Source organism: Macaca mulatta, chromosome 9 (assembly GCF_049350105.2).
Source record: "Macaca mulatta isolate MMU2019108-1 chromosome 9, T2T-MMU8v2.0, whole genome shotgun sequence".
NCBI classification, from domain to species: domain Eukaryota; kingdom Metazoa; phylum Chordata; class Mammalia; order Primates; family Cercopithecidae; genus Macaca; species Macaca mulatta.
This window is the reverse complement of record NC_133414.1, coordinates 89,129,519-89,143,173: the sequence shown is the minus strand read 5'-3', so window position 1 is coordinate 89,143,173 and position 13,655 is coordinate 89,129,519. Positions and strand designations below refer to the sequence as shown.

The 13,655-nt window shown below is 38.9% G+C and overlaps 1 protein-coding gene and 1 pseudogene across 4 annotated transcripts in view; one reads left to right on the top strand and one right to left on the bottom strand.

The window, feature by feature from the left end:
• ANK3 (ankyrin 3) overlaps positions 1-13,655 on the bottom strand; it is a 701,075-nt gene that overhangs the window by 653,300 nt on the left and 34,120 nt on the right. The window lies entirely within an intron of this gene.
• Positions 910-1,694, top strand: LOC699390 (ADP-ribosylation factor-like protein 4A; annotated as a pseudogene).

Genomic DNA, 13,655 nt, shown 5'->3' with positions numbered 1-13,655 from the left:
TCCATATCCATTCTAAAAGTCAGTTTGCTCAAAATTTAGAGACAGCAAAATCCACCTGATTGCTCTCCTTTTATATTTTTCTAAACTCTTACTCTCCTTTCTTCAGTTTCCTTTCTTCAGAAAACAAGCATCAGCCTTGTTTTCCAAATTAGCATTGAGTTTCAGAGAATTTAAGTTGCCAAACCAGAACTACATCCAGGTCTTCAATTCCCATGTCAATGTTCCTGTCCATACATGGCAACCACATAGATGCATTTCTTTTAATTAATAAAGGTAGGCATGCAGGAAGAACAGAAGGATTGAAGGACAGACAGATGGACAGATAGAAGGAAGGAAGAAAGGTAGGTTTACTTCAGATAAACTTACTCTTTAAAACTCATGGAAATACCATCATTATCTAAGAATACTTTTAAGCTATGTGTTCTTAACTTTTGTTTATGTGTTTGTTTAGTCAATGTGAACCAAAAGAATTATATCAAATGATTATACGGGGTCAAAATAGGTGGGCAATCATGGATGAAGCAAGAAAAGTATTAACATTAAATAAAGAAAAAATGAATAATTCTCTTGGAAGGGAGGGAGAAGCAGTTTGACATCTATGATAATCCTTAGTAGTGATTAGGGGCGCGCGGGCAGGGGGCGGGGTCTGTCGCGTGGAGCTCCCTGACGATCACCGTTAAGGCAGTCTGGCGTGCGGCGCCCACCTGGCGCTCAGGCCGCCGCCACCGCCCACGCTTCCCTGGTGCCAGCGAACGAGTATCAGCACACCTCCCCAAGGGCTGAGAGATATAATGAGTGAAGGGGAGGGAAGGATGGTTAGTCAGTCTTATAGCTGGATCACCTACGAAGAGAAGTTCTAAAGCAAGAAGAGGAAAGTGTTTCAATTTGGACATTTATTTGCAGCTGGAAATGGGGAACTGACTATCAGACCAGACTTCTATCCTGTCCAGCCTGCCTTCATTTCAGTCCTTCCAGATTGTTATGCTGGGTTTGGACTGTGCTGGAAAGACAACTGTCTTATGCAGGCTGCAGTTCAATGAATTTGTAAATACTGTTCCTACCAAATCATTTAACACTGAGAAAATTAAGGTAACCTTGGGAAATTCTAAAACAGTCACTTTTCACTTCTGGGATGTAGATGTCAGGAGAAATTCCACACATGCCACTGTGGAAGTCATATACCAGATTGCACAGATGGCGTTGTATTTCTTGTGGTCTCTGTTGATATCGAAATGATGGAAGAAGCCAAAACTGAGCTTCACAAAATAACTAGGATATCAGAGAATCAAGGAGTCCCTGTACTGATAGTTGCTAATAAACAAGACTTGAGGAACTCATTATCTCCTTCAGAAATTGAGAAATTGTTAGCAATGGGTGAACTGAGCTCATCAGCTCCTTGGCATTTGCAGCCTACCTGTGCAATCACAGGAGATGGCCTAAAGAAAGGACTTGAGAAACTACATGATATGATCATTAAAAGATTAAATGTAGCAGCAGAAAAAGAAAAGATGAATATCAATACCTATTATATCTGTGTGGAGGAGGTCTTCTCTGGTCTGATTTCGACAAATAGAAGAGTGTCTACAGCGTGGTTTGCCTGTCTGCCCTCCTGGATGCTATTAAAGCTTTGTTTTGTTAATCAGATGCCCAACTTTGTTAACTTGTGGAGGATGAGTAAATGCAGTGCTTCTTAAAATGGTCTCTTATCCCTGCCCCACGAATCTTTTGGTAGTAGCATTTGGGGAAGCCAAGCAAGGATAGGAAATTGAGCAGAACACAAGTGTAAAAATTTGACCTGAAGTTAGTGAAACAAAACTTTAAAGAGTGAAAAAATAAATGTGGACATAGTTTTTAATGCCCCTCCTCAGTTATTAGAAAATGCTCACTAAAGTTCTGGACTGAGAGTGTGTTTTAAATCATTTAGATTTTCCTTGGCAAGACTGTTCAAAGCTCTAATGGAGAAATGCAGTTGCTCCATCCACTTAGGTCCCAGCTGCCTTCAAAATAACTCAAAGGAAGTTCTAGCATCTTGAGGAATGGTCATGCAAACCACAGTCTTATATATATTGTTTATGTTTGTCCTTAATGCAGAAAATCAGGAAGAGTGCTTTTCAGGCAGAACATCTACTCTGTTCATAATGCATAATGGCCAAATACCCTTGCAAAAACCCATGCAAAAGACAAGATGGCCAACAATATTTGATGTCCAAATGCTTTTATTTACCTTGATAAAAAAAGACCTTGTAAATGTACCAATATTAGTCTACAAAGCCTTGAAGTATAGTCAAATCGTGAGCCTCTGCTGAAGATTTACAACATGTTTATTATATAGAAATAACCTACACTCGTGAAGAGAAGGCTGGCAAAACATCAGCTAATCTAAAAAACATTGGCAGTACACTTCAGAATGGATAATATTTGTAATTGAAAAATGGGAATGGAAAACAAGAACCTAGAATGATGACCTTGGGAATTAAGAGCAGGACTAGACAAGCTATGAAAGAGACTGAGGATTCATTTCCATAAGGTGATAGTTGGAACTGTGAATGCTAGCACGATCTGTGAAGAAAATGTAAAGAACAGAGGACTTTTAATGAAGACGACAAACTCACCAATTAAGTGCATCTGCTCCAAACACAGAAGAATGGGAAGTAATATATAAACATATAAATAGAATAAGAAAAAATACAGAACAAAGTAATAGAGCAACTCTAGCTATAAATATAAAAAAAAAGTTATTAGTAAAACTTTTTTTATGAGTCAGTTCTCCCCAAAATTGATCTATAAACTCAATTCCAATTAAAGTCAAAATCGTATTTTTTATGCAAATTGACAAACTGGTATCAATTTTTTTAGAAGGCCAAGAATAGCTAAGATAATTTTAAATAAGTGTGCATGGAGGTGCACTATTAGACATCAAGAGTGTTTACAAACCTTAGTATTTAAGACAATAGGTAAAACACAAAAAGCCTTACAGGAAAGAAAATGAGTGAAGACTATAATTAGGCATTTTATAAAAGAGAAAATCAAAATAACATTAAATATATTAAAAGTTGTTCAATCTCATTTTAAATTAGGAAAATGTAGCAAATTAAAGCCACAATGAGATTCATTTCACAACCAAAAACTGACAAAATTTTAGATGTATTTAAATCTCATTATTTCAGTGGTAAAAGAATATAAAGAAATGTCATCTCTTACCCATGCTTGTGGCATTTGGAGTGGGAGGAAGCTATAAAATTCATTAGTACTAATATTTTGCGGAACAATCTGGCAATATCTTGTAAAGTTAATGATGTACATATATTTTACATAACAAATACTTGTATAGTATTTTCTATGTGCCAGGCACTATTAAAAGTTTTTTATAAATATTAACTCATTTAATCCTCCTAACAACTATAGGTATTATTATCTTTTTACTTTTAATTTTGGTGTAATCTTAGGCCTCATGTACACAATATTAAATTAATCATTATCCTTCATCACATAGTCTCTTCATAGGTCCATTTTTGAACCACATGAACTTATTACTTTGTTAATTATGTTACAGATGTAACAAGCACCCATAAACTTAGTATCCAATAGGATCTTCACAATAACCCACATCTACCCATACACAATCATGCACCCTGCAAAATAGTATGAAGTGTAACAATGTTTCAGTGAATGATTGACCGCATATATGATCATGGTCCCACGATATTATAAATATGATATTTTTACTGTATCATTTCTATGTTTAGATACACAAATACATCCATTGTGTTATATTTGCCTACAGCATTCAGTACAGTAACATGCTGTACACTTATAGCCTAGGAGCTATAGGCTATAGTCTAGGTGTGTAGTTGACTGTATCATCTAGGTTTGTGTAAACTCACTCTATAATGCTTGCACAAGGATGAAATCTCCTAATGACACATTCTTCAGAACATATCCCTGTCATTAAGCAACACATGACTATATACATCGCAGACCATTCCCCTCAATAGTTTAATATTTATACTGCAACCTAGGAAATGAAAATATTTGGAAACCATATCTGATAAGGGATTTAATCTCCAAAATATATAAGAAGCTCTTACAACTCAATAGCAAAAAACAAACAAACAAAAACCTAGGAACCTAATTTTACAATGGGCTAAGGGCTTGAACAAGCATTTCTCCAAAGAAGACACACAGATGGTCAACGGGCATACAAAAAAAATCCTCAACATCACTAATCATTAGGAAAATTGAAATCAAAACCACAATATCAGCTCACATGCATTAACAAGCACACACATGCACAACAAGCATTGGTGAGGATGTGGAGAAACTGATGCCCTTGCACAGTATTGGTCACAATATAAAATAGCACAGCAGCTACGGAAAACAGTTAAGGAGGTTCCTCAAAAAATTAAAAATAGAACTACCATATGAACCAGTAATCACACTTCTGGGTATTTATCCGAAAGAACTGAAATCAGGATCTTGAAGAGATACTAATATTATCAGTTCCATGTTCACTGCAACACTATTCACAATAGCAAAGATGTGGTTATATAACCTAAATGTCCGTTCACAAATAAAGACAATGTGGTATATACATAGAATGGAATACCATTCAGCCTTAAAAAAAAGGAAGTTCTGCAATATGCAACAACATGAATGGGCCTGGAAGATATTATGCTAAGTGAAATAACCCAGTCACAGAGAGACAAACATTTTATGATTCCACTTACATGAGGCCCTTAAAATAGTGAAATTCATAGAATCAAAGAGTGAAATGGTGGTTCCTAGGGGTTGGGAGTAGAGGAAAATGAACAATTACTACCTTTATTATTTTTTTTTAGACCTCTCCTCACCCAGGCTTGAGTGCAGTGGTGTGGTCTCGACTCACTGCAACCTCTGCCTTCCAGGTTCAAGTGATTCTTATGCCTCAGCCTTCCCAGTAGCTGAGATTGCAGGCACATGCCACCATGCCTGCTAATTTTTTGTATTTTAGTAGAGACAAGGTTTTGCCATGTTGGCCAGGCTGGTCTCAAACTCCTGGCCTCAAGTGATCCACCCGCCTTGGCCTCCCAAAGTGCTGGGATTACAGGCATGTGCCATCGTGCCTGACCCAGAATTACTATTTAATTAACATAAAATTTCAGTTATGTAAAATGAATAAGTTAGATCTGCCATACATTGTACTTATAGTTAATACTCTTATTGTACACTTAAAAAATTGTTGAGGATAGATATCATGCTAAGTGTTCTTACCACAATAAAAAGTTTTAAAATTGATGTAGCCAGATTTTATTTCTGTCAGCTGCTATATAATATTCTACTTTGTGAATATACCATAATATAAACGAGGAAAGTAAAGCAAGAGGGATTAAATCACTTGCCCAAGGCAAGGCAGCTATTAAGATATAAAATCAGGCTGGGCACAGTGGCTCACACCTGTAATCCCAGCACTTTGGGAGGCCGAGGCAGGTGGATCATGAGGTCAGGAGATCGAGACCATCCCGACTAACACGTTGAAACCCTGTCTCTACTAAAAATACAAAATGTTAGCCAGGTGTGGTAGCATGCACCTGTAGTCCCAGCTACTCGGGAGGCTGAGGCAGGAGAATCACTTGAAACCGGGAGGCGGATGTTGCAGTGAGCTGAGATCATGCTACTGCACTCCAGCCTGGGTGCCAGAGTGAGACTCTGTCTCATAAAAAAAGATAAAATTAGTATTTGAACCTAGAAAATACTTTCAGTATCCCTGTTTTAGCCACTATGTAATGCTGACTTTGTTTCTAATGTAATGGGATGGAAACAAATAAAATGTTTGTCAACAGAGAATGGATGCCTACATAGAGGTATATTTGGCTAGGAATGGTGGGTCACACCTATAATCTTAGCGCTTTGGGAGGCCAAGGCAGGAGGAGTGCTTGAGCCAAGGAGTTTGAGACCAGCCCTGGAAACAGAGTGAGACTGTAACTCCACAAAAAATAAAAAATCAGCCAGATGTGGTGGCACATGCCTATAGTCCTAGCTACTTGGGAGGTTGAGGTAGGTGGATCACTTGAGCCTGGGAGGTCAAGGCTGCAGTGAGCTGTGGTCGTGCCACTGCAGTGCAGCCTGAGCAACCGAGTGGGACCCTGTCTCAAAAATAAATAAGTAAACAAACAAATAAAGGTGTATTTTTCAAATGAAATCACTTACAGCAGTTAAAAATGAATGAACTGGCTGGGCATGGTGACTCAGGCCTGTAATCCCAGCACTTTGAGAGGCTGAGGTGGGCGGATCACTTCGAGACCAGTCTGGCTAACATGGCAAAACCCCGACTCTACTAAAACGACAAAAATTAGCCAGGCGTGGTGTCGGGTGCCTGTAATCCAAGCTACTAGGGAGGCTGAGGCAGGTGAATTGCTTGAACCCAGGAGGTGGAAGTTGCAGTGAGCCAAGATCATGCCACCACTGCACTCCAGCCTGGGTGACAGAGCAAGTCTCCATCTCAAAAACAAAAAAAAAAAAATTGAACTAGAGCCATTCATTTTGTAATTTACATTTATATGGATTTTTAGATTTATATACATAAACCTCAAAATTATATTGAGGGGAAAAAGGGCACAAAATTTTATATACAGTATAAACACAGTTATATGATGTTTGAAACATATTAAATACAAAACAATACTCCACATTCTTTATGGATGCAAACATGCCATTGTAGTATACAAACACGCTTGAGAATAGCAAATATTAACTTTAAGGTAGTATCCTGGGCATGTAATGAGAAAGAAATCAGATTAGAAAGCAGTAAAAACTAGGATAAATAGTATTTAAATAATTTATTTCTTAAGAAATATCTGAGGATCATTCCAAGATGGCCGAATAGGAACAGCTCCGGTCTACAGGTCCCAGCGTGACCAAGGCAGAAGATGGGTGATTTCTGCATTTCCAACTGAAGTACCTGGTTCATCTCACTGGGACTGGTTGGACAGTGGGCGCAGCCCACATAGGGTGAGCCGAAGCAGGGTAGGGCATCACCTCACCCGGGAAGTGCAAGGGGTCGGGGGATTTCCCTTTCCTAGCCAAGGGAAGCTGTGACAGATGGTTCCTGGAAAATCGGGACACTCCTGCCCTAATACTGTGTTTTTCCAACAGTCTTAGCAAATGGTACACCAGGAGATTATATCCTGTGCCTGGTTCAGCAGGTCCCACGCCCACGGAGCCTTGCTCACTGCTAGTGCAGCAGTCCGAGATCAAACTCTGAGGCAGCAGCCAGGCTAGGGGAGGGGTGTCCACCATTGCTGAGCCTTGACTAAGTAGACAAAACAGCTGGGAAGCTGGAACTGGGTGGAGCCCACTGCAGCTCAATGAGGCCTACCTGCCTCTGTAGACTGCACCTCTGGGGGCAGGGCGTAGCTGAACAAAAAGCAGCAGAAACTTCTGCAGACTTAAACATCCCTGTCTCACGGCTCTGAAGAGACCAGTGGTTATCCCAGCATGCAGTTTGAGCTCTGAGAATGGACAGACTGCCTCCTCAAGTGGGTCCCTGACCCCCGTGTACCCTAACTGGGAGACACTTCACAATAGGGGCTGATAGACACCTCATACAGCTGGGTGCCCCTCTGAGACAAAGCATCCAGAGGAAGGATCAGGCAGCAATATTTGCTGTTCTGCAATATTTGCTGTTCTGCAGCCTCCTCTGGTGATACCCAGGCAAACAGGTCTGGGGCGGACCTCCAGCAAACTCCAACAGACGTGCAGCTGAGGGGCCTGTTAGAAGGAAAACTAACAAACAGAAAGGAATAGCATCAACATCAACAAAAAGGACATCCACATCAAAAGCCCATCTGTAGTTCACCATCATCAAAGACCAAAGGTAGATAAAACCACAAAAATGGGGAGAAACCAGAGAAGAAAAGCTGAAAATTCTAAAAACCAGAGCACCTCTTTTCCTCCAAATGATCGCAGCTGTTTGCCAGCAATGGAACAAAGTTGGATGGAGAATGATTTTGATGAGTTAACAGAAGTAGGCTTCAGAAGGTCGGTAATAACAAACTTCTCTGAGCTAAAGAAGGGTGTTCGAACCCATCACAAGGAAGCTAAAAACCTTGAAAAAAGATTAGACAAATGGCTAACTAAAATAAACAGCATAGAGAAGACCTTAAATGACCTGATGGAGCTGAAAAACATGGCATCAGAACTATGTGACACATGCACAAGCTTCAGTGGCTGCTTCGATCAAGTAGAAGAAAGGGTATCAGTGAATGAAGATCAAATGAATGAAATGAAGTGAGAAGTTTAGAGAAGAAAGAGTAAAAAGAAACAAACAAAGCCTCCAAGAAATATGGGACTATGTGAAAAGACCAAATCTACGTTTGATTGGTGTACCTGAAAGTGACAGGGAGAATGGAACCAAGTTGGAAAACACTCTGCAGGATATTATCCAGGAGAACCTCCCTAACCAAGCAAGCCAGGCCAACATTCAAATTCAGAAAATACAGAGAATGCCACAAAGATACTCCTCAAGAACAGCAACCCCAAGACACATAACTGTCAGACTCACCAAGGTTGAAATGCAGGAAAAAATGTTAAGGGCAGCCAGAGAGAAAGGTCGGGTTACCCACAAAGGGAAGCCCATCAGACTAACGGTGGGTCTCTCAGCAGAAACTCTACAAGCCAGTAGAGAGTAGGGGCCAATATTCAGCATTCTTAAAGAAAAGAACTTTCCAACCCAGAATTTCATATCCAGCCAAACTAAGCTTCATAAGTGAAGGAGAAATAAAATCCTTTACAGACAAGCAAATGCTGAGAGATTTTGTCACCACCAGGTCTGCCTTACAAGAGCTCCTGAAGGAAGCACTAAACATGGACAGGAATAACTGGTACCAGCCACTGCAAAAACAGGCCAAATTGTAAAGACCATCGATGCCAGGAAGAAACTGCATCAACTAACGTGCAAAATAACCAGCTAACATCATAATGACAAGATCAAATTCACACATAACAATATTAACCTTAAATGTAAATGGACTAAATGCCCCAATTAAAAGACACAAACTGGCAAATCAGATAAAGAGTCAAGACGCATCAGTGTACTGTATTCAGGAGACCCATCTCATGTGCAGAGACACATATAGGCTTAAAATAAAGGGATGGAGGAAGATCTACCAAGCAAATGGAAAACAAAAAAAAAAATGCAGGGGTTGCAATCCTAGTCTCTGATAAAACAGACTTTAAACCATCAAAGATCAAAAGAGACAAAGAAGGCCATTACATAATGGTAACGGGATCAATTCAACAAGAAAAGCTAACTGTCCTAAATATATATGCACCCAATACAGGAGCACCCAGATTCATAAAGCAAGTCCTTAGAGACCTACAAAGAGACTTAGACTCCCACACAATAATAATGGGAGACTTTAACACCACACTGTCAACATTAGACAGATCAATGAGACAGAAAGTTAAAAAGGATATCCAGGACTTGAACTCAGCTCTACACCAAGCAGACCTAATAGATATCTACAGAACTCTCCACCCCAAATCAACAGAATATACATTCTTCTCAGCACCACATCACACTTATTCCAAAATTGACCACATAATTGGAAGTAAAGCACTCCTCAGCAAATGTAAAAGAACAGAAATTACCTTTGACAAACCTGACAAAAACAAGAAATGGGGAAATGATTCCCTATTTAACAAATGGTGCTGGGAAAACTGCCTAGCCATATGTAGAAAGCTGAAATTGGATCCCTTCCTTACATGTACACAAAAATTAATTCAAGATGGATTAAACACTTAAATGTTAGACCTAAAACCATAAAAACCCTAGAAGTAAACCTAGGTAATACCATTCAGGACATAGGCATGAACAAAGACTTCATGACTAAAACATCAAAAGCAATGGCAACAAAAGCCAAAATAGACAAATGGGATCTAATTAAACTAAAGAGCTTCTGCACAGCAAAAGAAACTACCACCAGAGTGAACGGCAACCTACAGAATAGGAGAAAATTTTTACAATCTACCCATCTGACAAAGGGCTAATATCCAAAATCTACAAAGAACTTAAACAAATTTACAAGAAAAAATCAAACAACCCCATCAAAAAGGGGGCAAAGCATATGAACAGACACTTCACAAAAGAAGACGTTTATGCAGCCAACAGACACATGATAAAATACTCATCGCCACTGGTTATCAGAGAAATCCAAATCAAAACCACAATGAGATACCATCTCACACCAGTTAGAATGGCGATCATTAAAAAGTCAGGAAAAACAGGTGCTGAAGAGGATGTAGAGAAATAGGAACTCTTTTACACTGTTGGTGGGAGTGTAAACTAGTTCAACCATTGTGAAAGACAGTGTGGCAATTCCTCAAAGATCTAGAACTAGAAATACCATTTGACCCAGCCATCACATTACTGGGTATATATACCCAAAGGAGTATAAATCATGCTACTGTAAAGACACATGCACACGTATGTTTATTGCGGCACTATTTACAATAGCACAGACTTGAAACCAACCCAAATGTCCATCAGTGATAGACTGGATTAAGAAAATGTGGCACATATATACCATGGAATACTATGCAGCCATAAAAAAGGATGAGTTCGTGTCCTTTGATGGATGAAGCTGGAAACCATCATTCTGAGCAAACTATTGCAAGGACAGAAAACCAAATACCTTATGTTCTCACTTATAGGTGGGAATTGAACAATGAGAACACTTGGACACAGGGCGGGGACATCACACACCAGGGCCTGTTGTGGAGTGGGGAGATGGGGGAGGGGATAGCATTAGGATAAATACCTAATATAAATGACAAGTTAATGGGTGCAGCACACCAACATGGCACATGTATACATATGTAACAAACCTGCACGTTGTGCACGTATACCCTAGAACTTAAAGTATAATAATAATCAAATAAATTAATTAAAATTTAAATTTAAAAAAAGAAATATCTGGAGCTATTATGGCCAGAAGAGAGTAAGATTTTTGAAAGCTGAGTGGTACATTCACCAATGCTCATTATAATTCCCACTACAATTTCATATATTAGAAAAACTTAAGAGGATGTTTTTAAAGGAAAATGAGTTAGTTGTGTGATATGTACTAGTCACGACCCATCATAATAATTAAGGTAGGTACGTTATACAGACCTGAACTGTGGACTGATTTTACCGGTTGGATTTTTTTTTCTAGAAATCACCTCCCCCAAGGAGATAATCATTGCTCCAATGTAAGACTCATAGTATCTCTGTCTCTCAAAATTCGCAATTCATATTTCTTTTAAAAACCTGAAATATTGTATAAGGAAGTCCAAAGTAGTTCTTATTTTTACTAATAATTACAGAAAATAATATAATTCATTTAATTTTTTATAACAGGCAATGATTTTTTAAAATTTAATACTTTTATGTTTTAGAAAACTTAATACTTTCATACTTTTATGAAACATAAAATAAATTTTTGAAAAAAAAGAAATGAGGATTTTGTTGTGATTCTAACTAGCTGGTGCTTAAGCATTTTTAAAATATGCCTACTGGACAAATCCAGGGCTGCTGCCACCACCATCGTCTCCCAAATCTCTGGTAAAAATAACCAAAAAATAGTTAATACAGCCTACCAACCATGTATGACCTACCACCTCCTTTGAGTGATTTAACCAAGAGCTACACACTCAGAAGTCTTCAGAATCCAGGCAGGAAAATGTAAATGTGTGAAGCTTTGAGGCTACAGCATCAGTAGCAGCTGTTATTGAGTGTTTCTGCCCCCATGAAAAGACATTGCGAATTCTAATTTTATTTAAATATCATACTGGGCTATCACACAACCTGTAGGTTAAATCTGCCCATAGACCACTATTTTTTAACTCCTGGATTAAACCCATACAGATTTTCTTCACCATAAAGAACTCTATTAATAACTACACTGAACAAGTCAATTGTGTGTGTGTGTTTATTTCTTTTTTCTTTTTAGTGCTATAGAGTCCATTTATGGCATCTACCCACAGATCTATTAGATCAAAGTCAGCTCTCCTACACTCCATGGCAAGTCTCCCCATCTTTTATATTTCTTGACACATAGAGAAAATACTGGGTACTGTGCTCACTAGTTGGGTGACAGGATCATTCATACCCCAAACCCTAGCATCATGCAATATATCCAGGTAACAAACATGTACCCCCGAATCTAAATGAAAGTTGCAAGAAAAAAAGAAAAGAAAATACTACTTGAAATTGTACTCTAGGGGAGTAGAAAACGTTGCTCAGTGCTGTAGGCAAATTACCAGCTCTGAGACTGAGAGGATCGATATCTCTGAAACCCATTCACGAGGGTTATTATGAGGATTAAAGAACCAGTGTAAAGCATTTAGAATCGTACCAGGCACACAGAGAAGATCCACTAAATGTTTGCCACTTTTCACTTACTTAAACTAATGGCAAGTCAAAGGTAATTTCTTAAAGGACATTTTGCCCTACAGAGGGGAGCCCCTGCTGCTCACAAAAGGTAAGGTGAGATGACCTTTTTCCCAGCCAAAATATAGGTCTGGATCCTTGACCTTTTATTATAAAAGGTCACTTAAACCTCTTGCATGACTAACAGATTACTTTTCTAACACAGCAATACCAAATACAGTATCTGCATTTTAATTCCTAACCCTAGGCCTTCATCTGCTCTCCTCTTTCCCTCAAGAGCTGAGCTGAGATTTTTTAAAAATATTTAAGAATGAATAATTTAAGGCTGTGGTTCTGAAAAGTTTTCTGCCAAAGCACATGCATCCTTATACACATGTACCTGCGCCACGAACTCATTTACATCAGGAAAAGAGTTCATTCCTATCTCTTAAACCCAGTAGGAGTGGTTATCAAGAATAGATAGCCTTAGCTGGTAAGGAATATGCCAAGTAGCCCTCTATGCCTCATCACTAGCTAAATTCAAGCCATCATCAAGTAGACTCACCAAAGCTATATGAACCACATTATTTAAGATCCAAATAGATGTTATGGGACAGAATTAAAATCCAATGTGTGTTAAGGGATTTTGTTGTTTGTTTTGAGTGACCAACCATGTATCATCTTGCATAAAACATTCTTGTGAAGACAATATCAAATCACTGGGCAGTGTTCCTACATAAGCAATACTGGCATACGTTTTACAGAGCACAGGAGCTCTGCCTCTACTGGCCCCCAGCTGCTGTACATCTTGTTGTTCAACAAGACCAATGTAGCCCAAGGTATTGGTCCTTCTGTCATAGGCTGCCTCAAATGAGGATCTTCAAACTGGGGGCTACTAGGTGTAACCCACAAGGTTCAGGATGACAAATCTGAGCATAGGTATTTCTGTATACCTATTTCTAGGTTCTCAATTTCCATTTCTAGTTTTTCCTAAAACGGGTCTGTTAAGAATGTATGGAAGTGTCACACATTCTTCTCCTCTTCTCATAATTCCTGTCTGCCCAATTCACCCACAAAAGCGCAAACCTCTTTCCTACTCTGAATTTTTCTAGGGTGCATGGCCTCAGGGTATAACAACCACTGGGACTCCAAATAAAGGGACAATTCAAATTTTACTGCAGTCAACTTAATAAGGTAAAATCAGAAAGAAATCAGACATCTGATTAGCCAATCCTTTTGCAAGTCAGGTGATTTCCAATTCTCTGCT